We start from the raw sequence: 14,510 nt of genomic DNA, 5'->3' as shown, positions 1-14,510 counted from the left end.
AGTTCAGATTAGTCACTGATTTCACTAACTAACCAAAACTTTGTATACTGTACATATTAAAATGTATATTATAAAACTCATTATTTATTACAATTTAAAAAAAAACCCTAATACATTCATAATGGTTACAGGAAAATAAATATAGCATTTAACACAACCCACTACATTAAACATGTAGTCTTTATAACACTTGCAGATTTTTTAAATTCTAAATTGGTATTTATTTGGTATTTTCACAACACTTTAAATTCTGCAGGGCCTCATCTCAATACAGTGATTGTATTTCCTCACATTGCATATTTTACTTTAATCCAATGCTGTTTCTTTATGCTGTAGAATTTCATTGTACAAGGATCCTGTGTTTATAAATATAAAGAAATCTACAATCAATTTGCAACCATCTTTAGACTTCTTCAGTTACTTAAGTTCATAACAAGGCTCCATCAGATGTCCTGTAGAACTTTCTGTCAGTATTTTTTATTGAACATGCTAAATAAATTAAGGATCTGTCTTTCAAAACTATGATACCTTTCCTCTTGACTATTGATTCCAGCCACCTAATAGTATTTTATCAGATTTACTTCAGCTTTTATGTTTATTACTTTTAAGAAATATTCAGAAATGTTGAATGGACACACAGGCAAAAGCTACTACATGTCTGAGACTCAGTCAGTGAAGTATTAGGATCTTGAAACATGTTGTGAGTCTTTACTCATCTTGGTAACCCTGGTTAAATTGTGTTTAATTCAATGCATCAGCGGCAATGAGCACAATCTGTTCAAGTGCCTTGAAAATCAGAGCATCCATGTCATCATCTGTGTCAATCTCATCATGGTAGTTTTTCACAGAGAAAATGTGATTCATGGGAATATCAAGACGATAACTACACTCCTGCATCTGGAAACATGCAAACATACAGCAACTGATCAAAAAGTTAGAACATTGATATATACTGTTATAGCATTTAGCATATTCTAGAATGGTGTAGGGTTGATGGGGGACATGAGTTCATCAAAATCAGAGAGACCTCATAACCCTGAACAACTAAAGATCACAGGTTTGCAGCAAATTACAAATATTGTTAATTTGTGATAACCAAATACCTTTTTCCTGTGTCAATTTAATTTTTATGAACATGAATTAAGCATATTAATAAGCACAAAGTCAAATTACGTTTTTAAATTTAAAGCAGATATAGTGTATGTACTTTTCCACTCCATTTGTGTTACACCAATTCATTGCCTACCTAGACGATATCATTATCTACAATAATGATTGACAGCAGCACATGCAGAACCTGAGGGCTGTCTTAAGGTTGCAGAAAAAGGTGGGTCTCACAGCAAATTGAAAAAGTGTGCAATTAGACAGGTGGAAGTATGGTATCCAGGTGTGTCCATGAATTGATAAGACTGCAGCAATTGTGGCCTGTCCGAGACCTAAGAACAAAAAGGAGGTGAGACCATTCCTGGGGTTGGGTGGCTATTATTGTAGGTGCATATCTTTATTTAGACATCACCAGCCTGCTGACAGATCTCACTAAAACAGGAGCACCAGACCTGGTTTAGTGGACAGAGCCATGCTAACAGACCTTCACAAAGGTAAAAGCTGCATCTGTGGTGGTCCACTCTTGCATTTCCCTGATTTCTTTCTCCCAATTTTGCAGACAGACACATGGGACAGGGGGCTGGGGGCCATATTGTCACAAGTGGTGGACGGAGAGGAGCACCTCATGCTGTACATCAGCTGCAAGCTCCCAGTACGAGAGACAAAATACAGAACAATAGAGAAGGAATGTCTGGCCATAAAGTGGGCAGTCCTCACCCTCTGGTACTATCTGCTCAGACCACAATTACTCCAGTGTTTCCATTGCTTGAAGCATGCCAAAGCACAGTTGCTGATCACTCATTCAGATCTGGCATTACAGCCCTTTAAATTCCAGGTGATCTACAGGCCAGATGCAAAGATGGTGGTAGGGGTTTCCTGTCCCATACAGGAGGGGAGGCAGCTGCAGGCTAGATGGCTACCTGGCCTGAGTCAGGTAGGTGAAGATATATGAACGTGGCAGCACAGTTGAGCATGAGTCTATAAATGGAATGTGAAGCCTGGGAAAGTGAGCAGAAAGGATCACCTGCATCAGTCTGCACTAATGAGTGTGCCACTGAAAATAAGGGAGGGAGAGATGAGCTGAAAAGAGAAAGCAGAGCACATAGAACAGTGTGTGTGTGAATGTGTGACATAAAAGTAACAGCTCAGGAACCCACCCTGAAAAAAATAACGCACACATTCCATTTCCCAAGCCTCTCACCATTCCTTTTTTTCCTGAACCTATAATGGTTGTTACAGAAATATTGGCATAACTTTTAGACTAAAGTCAATAAATCTAAATAAAGGACCATGGTAGGTTGTACGTTTGTGAACCTTTTTATGTACTATATAAAAGGTGTTTTGTTTCATCACTATAACTGAAAACATTTATATATAACACATGCTTACTCAGACTTGTTGCTTCCTCACAAATTCTTTTCAGTTTAGCAATGACTATAATGAGGATTTATTTTCTACATTCTTGAACAATACTGGAGATTTCAAAACTATGAAATAACACACAGGGACTTAAGTAATCCATATGTAATGACAACAAAAAAACAGTTGTTATTTTAAGACACGAAGGTCAGGTGTTCTGGAATAGTTCTTGCAAGAACAGTATTGTCAAGTGCATTTGCAAAACCCATCAAGCCCCATGATGAAACTGGCTCACATGAAGACCATCCCAGTAAAGCAAGACCAAAACTGACCTCTGCTGCAGAGGAGAAGTTCATTTAGAGTTACCAGCCTCAGAAATCACCAATTAACAGCACCTCAGATTAGAGGCATTATGAAGGTTTTACAGAGCATCAGTAGCAGACATATCTCAATATCAACTGTTCAAACAAGATTATTTTGTATTTCGGCCGCCTTCAGCATTGTTTTACAATGTAGAAAGAAATAAACATCAGGAAACACCATGGAATTAGAAGATGTGTCAACTTTTGACTGGTAGTGTATATATACACAGTATCTCACAAAAGTGAGTACACCCCTCACATTTTTGTAAATATTTTATTATATCTTTTCATGTGACAACACTGTATGACATACTGTCACGGATCTGCGGGACTCGCTACGTTTCCGCTCGCTCGCGGCGTCTAGTGGGTGGAACGACATGGAGCTACTCGCAGCTTACCGGCGAGGCTTACGGCCCGAGGTCCGACGGCATATGGCCATTTATGATAACTCCGCCAGCCTTGAAGCCTTCATGCTGAAGGCACAGAGTGTGGCACGACATCTCACCGCGGTCAGTGCTGAGGGACGCTATACGTCTGACACCTCACCCCAAGAGGACATTCCCGCATCGGAGCCTATGCAGATGGACGAATACCACCTCTCCACCAGCGAACGGCAACGCCGTGTTCTGCGTGGACTCTGCCTCTACTGCGGGGAGGCCGGGCATTCCATCCCTACCTGTCCGGTCCGGTCCCATCGCCCAGCGGTGAGTACTATCCAAATGAACTCCTTAATGTTTAACCCCCGGCACCATGAGGCTACCCTGATTTCTGATTCTCGCCCTTATCCAGTGCAAGTACTTTTCGACTCCGGGGCCTCGGGAAACTTTATCTCCTCCCAGGTTCTGGCAGCCTGCCATATACCCCGCCAGCCGAGTCCCAGGCATTATCAGATCACCACTATCCCAGGAAAACCGCTGGGTCAGGGACTGGTGAAGTGGATCTTGCCCGAACTCATTCTCCGTATCGGGGTGCTGCATGAAGAGACCTTGTCGTTCCTGGTGCTGGAGGATTCTCGGGTGGATATCGTGCTGGGATGCCCCTGGCTGGCTCTTCACCAACCAAACATCCGGTGGAGCGAAGGGAGCATTGACCAGTGGAGCAGCTACTGTCTACGGGCCTGTCTACGTGGCCTTCCAGTCACTAGACCTATGGAACTAGCCCTGGGATCGACCTCCATAGAGAGCCCCCAAAGCTGCCCTTCGGTGGATATCCCAACTGAATACCGGCACTTCAGGGACGTCTTCTGTAAGACCACCACCACTAAGCTACCTCTGCACCGGCCATGGGATTGCGCGATAGAGCTCCAGCCTGATGCCAAAATGCCCAAAGGACACATCTACCCTCTGTCTGTCCCGGAACATAAAGCGATGGAGGAGTACATTCAGGAAGCGTTACACCAAGGGTTTACACGCCCGTCTACCTCCCTGACGGCGTCCAGTTTTTTCTTCGTGGCTAAGAAGGATGGGGGACTATGGCCCTGCATCGATTACAGGAAACTAAACGCCCAAACGGTGAAGTTCGCCTACCCCTTACATCTGGTCCCTGCGGCACTTGAAGAACTTCGAGGATCGCGCATCTTCACCAAGCTTGATCTCCGGAGCGCGTATAACCTGATCCGAATCCGCCATGGCGATGAATGGAAAACAGCTTTGATCACCCCTGCCGGACATTATGAATATCGTGTCATGCCCTATGGTCTCGCCAACGCCCCCTCAGTTTTCCAGAACTTCATGAATGAGATTCTTCGGGACATGCTACATCGCTTCGTAGTGGTGTACATAGATGACATCCTAATTTATTCCCCAAACCGCGCTACACACATCCATCATGTCAGGTGCTCGCTCGTCTTCGACAATACCACCTCTTCCTTAAACTGGAGAAATGCGAGTTTCATCAGCTCTCAATACATTTCCTGGGATATGTTATATCCGCCAACGGCATTCGGATGGATCAAGCCAAAGTACAATCCGTGAGGGAGTGGCCAAAGCAAAGCCGCAAACGGTCAAAGAATTACAACGCTTTCTGGGGTTCGCGAACTTTTACCGTCGCTTCGTGGCAGGTTACAGCCAGCACGCTGCCCCGCTTACTTCTCTTCTTCGAAACAGTCCTAAGAAACTTGACTGGACCGCCGAAGCCGGAGACGCCTTCCAAGATCTGAAAGCCGCTTTCTGTTCCGCACCCACCTTAACACACCCCGATCCCACTTACCCGTTCATAGTAGAGGTAGACGCCTCCTCCGTGGGGGTCAGAGCAGTGTTATCTCAGCGCGGGGGCGACCCCGCGGTACTCCGTCCATGCGCTTTCTTCTCAAAGTAGTTATCCCCGGCGGAGCAAAATTACGATATTGGGAATCGTGAACTACTGGCAATCAAATTAGCCCTAGAGGAATGGTGGCACTGGCTCGAGAGTGCTAAACATCCGTTTGAAGTGATCACTGATCATAAAAACCTCCAATACCTCCGAGAAGCCAAGCGATTAAATCCTCGGCAAGCGCGTTGGGCTCTCTTCTTCACAAGGTTTCAATTTATGGTTACCTACCGCCCGGGGCATAAAAACGTCAAAGCAGATGCTCTGTCACGTGTCCACACCCCAGAGCAGGAATTAGAAGAATCAGAGCCCATATTACCGCCTGAGCTCTTTGTCAGTGCCATTCTATGGTCCCTTGATGACGAGATCCATGCCGCCACCTCGGAGGAACCTGCTCCGCTGGGAAGCCCGGAGGGGAAAATTTATGTGCCCACATCCTGTCGTTTACGCTTGCTGGACTCGTTGCACTCCTCTCCGGGCTCTGGGCATCCAGGCAGACAGAGAACCCTCTCACTCCTGAGAAACAGGTATTGGTGGCCGAACATGGCGCGAGAAGTTGCACGTTTTGTGAAGGGATGCTCGGTCTGTGCCATCATATGCACGCCACGCCGGCTGCCAGAGGGCAAGCTCGTTCCACTCCCGATTCCTCATCGGCCCTGGTGCCATCTGGGAGCCGATTTCGTCACCGACTTGCCCTCATCCGAAAATTACACCACTATTCTCATCATGGTAGACCAGTTCTCTAAGGCGTGTAAACTTATCCCGCTCCGAGGTTTACCTACCGCCTTAGAGACGGCTGAAGCTCTCTTCCATCACATCTTCCGAAATTTTGGCATTCCAGAGGACATCGTATCAGACAGGGGACCCCAATTTACATCCAAGGTATGGCAAAGTTTCTTTAAGAAATTAAATGTATCAATCAGTCTATCTTCTGGTTATCATCCCCAGACAAACGGCCAGACCAAGCGCAAGGTCCAGGAGATCGGACGCTACCTGCGTGCCTACTGCCGAGATCACCAGAATACCTGGAGCCAATACCTGCCCTGGGCTGAGTACGCACAGAATTCACTTCGCCAGGACACTACAGGACTCACTCCATTCCAGTGCGTGCTTGGTTACCAGCCACCTCTGTTCCCATGGTCTGGAGAACCTTCAGAAATCCCCGCCCCGACTACTGGTTCAGAGAGAGTGAGAGGGTCTGGGAATCGGCACACACTCATCTGCACCGCGCCGTAAGCCGGCACAAACATCAGGCCGATACCCGCAGGCGGGAAGCACCGCTATACCAGGCGGGAGACAAGGTCTGGCTTTCTACGCGCGATCTGCGGCTCAAACTTCCCTGTAGAAAGCTGAGCCCCCGATACATCGGACCTTTTACCATCCGACACGCCATAAATGAAGTGACGTTTGAACTGGACCTGCCGGCACAATATCGGATCTCATCCTCTTTTCATGCATCACTTCTAGAACCCTATATTGACCCCATTCTCCCTTCCTCCACAGAGACGGCCGAATCGCAGCGACCAGAGGTGGTCGCAGACGACACAGTCTACCAGGTCCGGGAAATCCTCAACTCACGACGACTGGGCAGCCGACTCCAATACCTAGTCGACTGGGAAGGATACGGTCCGGAGGAGAGGTCGTGGGTGAATCGTGAAGACATCCTTGATCCCACGCTCCTCTCCGAATTCCATCAACGTTGACCGGACCGGCCTGCTCCCAGAGGCCGGGGGCGACCCCGTCGTCGAATCCGGACGTCTGGAGACGCCCGTGGGGAGGGGGGTACTGTCACGGATCTGCGGGACTCTGTGACGTCACCACGCCCTAGTCACCTGAATGCCGCCGCCGCACCTGCTGGCAATTAGCCAGAATTTGTATTTAAAGGCCAAACTCGCCAGAATCAGCGGCGAGTATTAGCGTCTGTTTTCGAGTGTCACGTTATGCTTGATGCCAGCCTTTTTTCCTGCTTGTCTAAGTTTTGGTATTAGACGTGATTTCCTGAGTTGATTCCTTTGCCTTCAAGGACGTTTTTGTGTTCTGGCCACAAATAAATCTCCCTTTGAGTGCATACCTGACCCGTCTGGTTCCTTCCCCAGCTAACTAAGACACATATACATACATATTTGCCATGAATGTACTCGTTCACTTTTATATATGATTATACTGCACTATTATTGTAACAGTGCCTGCGGAACCAGATCGCGAGAGGGCGCCATCACCTGAGTTTTGACAGTCTCTAATTTGCTTCCGGTCTCACTCAGGTATTTAAACAGCTCTGCCTAGGTGTTCACTGCGAAGTATCATTCTCTAAGATTGTGTACCAAGCCTTGTATTTACTGTTGTGTCTACTATGTGTATGATCCCTGCCTGACCCTAGTTCTACGATTGTTCGGTTTTGTGATTTTGGTTTTGTTTGCTCAGTGTTTTGTTTCCCGGCTTTTTGACCCTTTTGCCTGACCATACCGATACCGATACTTGCCTGCCGATTTTGTTATAATAAAGATCTGCTTATGGATTCTGCTACACCTTCCTCCAGTGCATCCTACAATTATACAGTTATTGTTTCTTCTTGCTTAAAATTTTTAGATTTTTCTTTTCTATTTTTACGTTTATTCTCAGAGTTTTACTTCCTTGCTTTATACTGCTATGCACCAATACACCAAGGCAAATTCCTTGTACATGTAAAACCCACAGTACCTGACAATAAAGCTGATTCTGATTTTGAAAAAAATCCTTTGTAGTTTTTTCTGTGCCTTGACTCATTGTCATGTTGGAACAGACATATTATAAAACATTAGTCTCATCAGATCACAAAATATTTTCCTTCAAAAACTCAGACTTTCTCCTATCTTAGCCAATGAGCACAGTAACCCATAACATCAGAGCTGTAGCTGGACTCTTCTGTGAATTGCCCTTCCTGCCCAAGCATTCAGTTTGGCCTAAATTTGATAGTATTTGAGCTGTGCTGAATTTTTTCCAGGTTGTTATTATGGATTTCAAAGTGTTCTTAAAAAAGTTCAATGCATCCATGTCAAAATTTACATGCTTCATTGCTGAAAATGGATACATTTTGCTTTCACCTGAGTAAGAGGAAGATCATCCTCCTCCATGGCCTGTCAAATTCTGAAAGACAGACATCCAAAATATATGTGAGGATTGAGGTATAGATTTACCTGTAAAAATGAAGGCTCGGTCCAGATCTCAATGCAAGTTGTTCTCTGTCTTCAACATCACCAGCCAAATCTTATGTACCCATTCAAACTGGCCATGAAGGTTTCTAGTTGCCATAGTAACTTTAGCCACAGAGAAATGCTTGAAAACTCCAGAGATTTCTGGCACTGCCTACTGAGATGAGGGCATTTCTATTGGGTTAAAGAGTTCCTTTTCTCTATCACTCAACAATACCATAATAGATTTCAGCTCTCTCCTGCAATTGCTCAGAAGTGCTTGCAGATGGTCTTGTCTGCCCCACCTGAGGCACAGAACTATTTGTCAAAACAAATTTTAACCCATTCTGAGTCATTTTCCATGGCCTCTCTAAACTTCTCTCATAGAAATTTGTTCTACTAGATGCTCTTGGATGGTCATTGGAATTACCTGGGAAGTGGTAGCTTAGTGATTAAGGTGTTGGTCTACTCCATGACTGGTCAGGGGTGTAGATGAAAGTTGCTCTGGGTAAAGGTGTCTTCCAAATGCCATAAATGTAAAATTACCTGTTCTTACAGGCAGTGGTGATGGGGATGGTGGTGTTCTTGGGGATGCTGGTCTGGACTCTGCCCCTCCCATTTTTGTTCAATTAACTGGATTGTGTTAAGAAATCCTGATGACAAAAAAAAATTGAAGAAAACAAATAATGAAATAGTGAAATTTCATTACAAAATCAAAAACAAACCAAAATTTTAATGAATATTATACACATGCTGATAAGTGAACAGTGATCTGTATTAAGAAACATAAAAAACTTTGCTTTGATAGCATTTTAAGTTCCTAGCTTTGAACAAACACAAAAGAACAAAGCAGTGATAGAGAAATGTGGAATTCACTAAGATGGTGCAGCAGATGGCTGCCTCAGTGTGCAGCTCTCCAGTGTTTGTACAGGTTTTGTTAGTTTTTCCTGTTTTTTGTTCCGCAAACACGATTGGTTTTACAAGGGATCAACTGCTGAATATTCATCAGAACACACCAAACAATATTGTACCAGTTTTCAATTATTGTGATGTTTTGCTGGACATTGTAGTTGGTGGAGCAGCAGCACTGTTCAAATGTTTCAAGAAGGGCAAGCGTGGGAAGTGAGTCGGTGCGCTCCTCAAGCTTAGACAGAGCGGCTTTAGAATGGTGCTGCCTAGCATCCATCTGGTGAATCTCCGCTCTCTAGCCAACAAAATGGACAACCTTCTTTTGCTCTCCAAGATAAATAAGGATTTTTCAAACTCTGCTGCTCTGTGTTTTACTGAATCCTGGCTGAGTAATGCCATTCTGGACGATGCGCTTCTTCTGCTGGGCTTCCAGCTGTCCAGAGCGGACCGTGATGCAGAATCAACTGGGAAATCGTGCAGCAGCAGGACATGCTTCTACATGAACGAAAGGTGGTGTACAGATGTAACAGTGTTGAAGAAGGTGTGCAGTCCTGACCTAGAAGAGTTCTTCATCAACTGTAAACCATTCTACTCGCCGTGGGAGTTTTCCTCATTCATTCTGGTGAGTGTTTAAATTCCACCGCAAGTGCACGTGAGCTCGGTTTTAAAACAACTGGTTGATCAGATTGCACACACAGAGCAACAACACACGGACTCTGTTATTATCATTCTCTGAGACTTGAACTCACATGAACTGCCAAAATTCAAACAGCACATTTCATGTCCCACCAGAGACAAAAATATTTGGACCACTGCTACAGTATACCACAATAAAGGATGCATATCGCTCTGTCCCCAGAGCAGCTTTAGGACTCTCTGACCACTGCCTCGTTCATCCTCTCCCAACATACAGGCCAAAATTTAAATCTGCTAAACCTGTAGTAAGGACTTTAAAAAGATGGACCAGAGAAACGATCTGAACATTCTACATAGCCGGTAACACCACCAGCTACTCCCTCTCTCTCCCCTTCCTGCACTTCATTTTAGTGAAGATGATGTGCCTCAGGTCTTCCGGAAACAGAAGAGAAGGAAAGCACCAGGCCCAGACAATGTCACACCAGCCTGTCTGAGAACCTGTGCTGATCAGCTGGCCTTCATCTTTTCACAGATCTTCAATAAATCACTGGAGCTGTGTGAAGTCCCTGTCTGCTTCAAACATTCCACCATCATCCCCATCCCAAAGAAACCCAAGATAAAAGGACTTATTGACTACAGACCTGTTGTTTAACGTCTGTGGTCATGAAGTCATTTGAAAGACTGGTGTTGGCTTATTTGAAGAACATCACTGGACCCTTACTGAACCCCCTGCAGTTTGCTTACCAAGCAAACAAGTCTGAGGATGATGCAGTCAACATGGGACTCCACTTCATCCTACAGCATCTGGATTAACCAGGGACTTATGTGAGGCTCCTGTTTGTGGACTTCAGTTCGGCCTTCAACACTATCATCCCAACACTACTACGGACCAAACTGACCCAGCTCTCTGTTTCTAGCTCTATCTGTTAGTGGATCACCAGCTTTGTGACAGATAGGCAACAGCAAGTGAAACTGGGGAAGACCACATCAAACATCCGTTCCACCAGTACTGGTGCCCCCCAGGGTTGTGTCCTCTCTACACTGATCTTCTCCCATTACACAAATGTCTGCACCTCTACAGAGCCATCTGTCAAGCTCCTGAAGTTTGCAGATGGCACTAAAGTCCAGGACATCCAGGACGGTGATGAGTCTGCTTACAGGCAAGAAGTTGAGCAGCTGGCTCTCTGCTGTAGTCTCAACAACCTGGAGCTCAACATCTTCAAAACAGTGGAGATGATAGTAGACTTCAGGAGGAACAGCCTTGCACTCCCCCCACTCACCATCATGAACAGCACTGCAAGAACAGTGGAGTTCAATTTCCTGGGCACCACCATCTCTCAGGACCTGAAGTGGGACACTCACATTGGCTCCATTGTCAAAAAGGCCCAACAAAGATTGTACTTCCTTCAGCAACTGAGGAAGTTCAACCTGCCACAGGAGCTGCTAAAACAGTTCTACTCAGCCATTATTGAAGCCATTATTGCACATCTATAACTGACTGGTTTGGCTCAGCTACAAAATCAGACATAAGAAAACTACAGAGAACAGTTTGGATGGCTGAAAGGATTATTGGTGCTCCCCTGCCCATCCTTCAAGAACTGTATACAGCTTGAGTGAGGAAAAGATCTCACTCTAGACTGCTCACATTCAAGCCATCACTTTTTAAACTTTTGTCATCTGGCCAGCGCTACAGAGCACCAAACACTAGGACAGCCAGGCACAACAACAGTTTCTTCCCCCAAGCAATCTACCTCATGAACAGTTAATGTTCCCCCCATTGTGCAATTAAAATATGTGCACTAACCTTATATTTATTCGTACCACCCTATATCCCTACATCTCATCATACTCTAAAAACATGTGCAATAACACGATATTTACTTGTTACCAGCCTACATCTCATCTTATTCTATTCTATTCTATTCTATTCTATTCTATTCTATTCTATTCTATTCTATCTGTACACATTATCTTATTTTTCTATTAAAATATGTGTATATTTATTTCTTATCCTATTTTTATTTTATTTTATTTTATTTTTTTTTATTGTCTCTGTATTTCTGTTGTCTCTGTGAAATGGAGCTTGTAACACTAAAACAAATTCCTTGCATGAGCAAACATACTTGGCAATAAAGCTCTTACTGTTACAGATTCTGATTCGGAATTCATGTGTGAATCCCCTTATTTTTTAGGTTTTCAGGTATTAGTAACTCATTTTATATTGACATGATGTGGATACAATGAGTGAAAAAAATATATACTGAAAATTATAGACAGATAGATAGATAGATAGATAGATAGATAGATAGATAGATAGATAGATAGATAGATAGATAGATAGATAGATATTTTCAATACATTCATGATTTTAAAATATACAACAAAATATGCAAAATTAAGTACAGAGGGGTGTGGTCGGCATTAAACAGGAAGCTTGTAATTTATGTAACATATGTGGGATCAGATGTATTAGTACTATGCAGCAAAATGTGTATAGTTTTAGTTCAAATAATATAAGTTTAATATATATATAATATATAAATATAAGTTTATATAATATAATATATGTTTATAATTTAATCATTTTTAAATCTGATTATATCTACTGCAAGAAGTAAGTTAGAAAATGCTACTTTTGTTTGTTTTTATGCCAATTATTTCTTAATTTGTTTACAGTACATTTTAGAAAGCACTGATTATGAATTTGCCAAACACTAAATATTTTCTAAACATTATTATTGTTATTACTGTTATTGTATTTTTATTATCATTGTAGTTTTTTTCTTCCTACAATATTATAATATATCCTGATTAAAGAAATGTAATTTCTTGAGGTAAATGTCTTCCAATTACATTCAAAAAGTGTACAATTTAAAATGAAAAATTGAAAATGATCATTTTAATATGTCCATAATAGAACATGAAAGGACAATAATGATATTAATGTACAAATGGCCTTAATTTCAGATATACAATATTAAATGTATTTTTTGAATCTGTATGTTTTTTTTTCTTTTTTTTAAATCACATTACAATGAAGCTAAATAATTTCAATTACATTTAATATAATTTAAGACTATTCACATAACCCTGCATAACACTGTAACTAAGCAAAACAAAGAAAATACAAAGAAAATCCTACAAAATCATTTCTGTCTCCTACAGAAATATGAAAAAGAAAAGATTCCAATATTCCAATCTATCTTTTTTTGCCGACGTTCCATACATGGCACATAATTTAGCACGACGATTTTCTTTTCTTCATAACGTTCGGCAAAATCTGGAAAATGTCTTTAATACACATGACACTGTAAAACGGCCTTGTTTACGGGCCTTTCAGATTTCATGTAACGACCGATGAGGAAAAAAGCGTAAAACGTAATCATGCATTATCCTGAAAAATAACGTTTTAACAGTCCTTCAGTTCCCTGGACCATCTGTTTATAGTTGCGTTGCTCTGTTTTTGGTTGTTTACCTTCTTTCACAGCGGCAGTCTCCTCCTCCTGCCTTACTTCCGGATTTTCTGCCGTACAGAAGCCGGTCCCACCCACTGACTCATCACAATAACATTGACTGAAAATCGAAACTGAAACCAAAAAAATTCCGTGTACAAGAAGATTGTGAGAGCCAGTAGGATTGTTATTAACAGGGACGATTCTAGGATTTTCATTTAAGGGGGGCTCAGCCCCCAAGGAGGGTATAATAGTAAAATAAATAAATAAATAAATAAATAAATAAATAAATAAATAAATAAATAAAAATAAAATAAAATAAAATAAAATAAAATAAAATAAAATAAAATAAAATAAAATAAAATAAAATAAAGGTTTGACTAACGGGGTATGATGGTAAACGTATTGCAGCATTCCACTGTACTGCATAAATGTGTATAACATTTGAGTACTGAACAAGCCAAATACGAGTCTCCCTGATCTCTCTCACACACACACACACACACACACTTGTCCTCTGATCCTTGCTCTGCGACGCCGTGGTCTGTGGATTGAAGAACACGCTGAAAGACGGGGAGGAGCCGAAGTCTGCTGCTGTTTTCATATGAAATTTAAAGGGGACTGAGGCGATCAACAATTTGATCACCAACAGTTTATGGAGAATCGCAGAATTTTAGGAGGGCTGAGTAGAAATGTTAGGGGGGGGCTAAAGCCCCCCTAAAAATGGCCTAGCGACACCCATGGTTATTAACCTAATAATAATTGAACATTCTCAAATATTTTACACGTAATCTCCTATATTTGAACTGTTCCGCACCTATTTGCATACATATTTCTGCATTCGAAGCGAATTTGTAACTTGTAATTCACTGCCTAAAAGCAGAAAACACAACTGAAAACTGAACAATTGATAACTGAGAACACAACTGTAATTTCAAGTCATTAACAGTGACGTCAAACCAATTAGTTAGATCAGTGAATATACAGTATGTACAAAAATAAAAAAACACTACAGACAGACGTTACTTGGTTAAATTTATAACACTGATTAAAATTAATAGCTGTTTTAAGAGTAATCAACAGCATTAGAGTTATGTAACGAGTGGAGGGATGATGGTGGGGATCAAACCCAGATCTCCGTCGTAAGCTCGATCGCCCCAAATAGCAGTTCAGACCCAAATGCAGAGATCCAGTATGTGCAGTGCTTTATTTAA

Source organism: Hemibagrus wyckioides, linkage group LG26, assembly GCF_019097595.1.
Source record: "Hemibagrus wyckioides isolate EC202008001 linkage group LG26, SWU_Hwy_1.0, whole genome shotgun sequence".
Lineage (NCBI taxonomy): Eukaryota > Metazoa > Chordata > Actinopteri > Siluriformes > Bagridae > Hemibagrus > Hemibagrus wyckioides.
The sequence above is the reverse complement of the archived record's forward strand: the minus strand, read 5'-3'. Positions refer to the sequence as shown.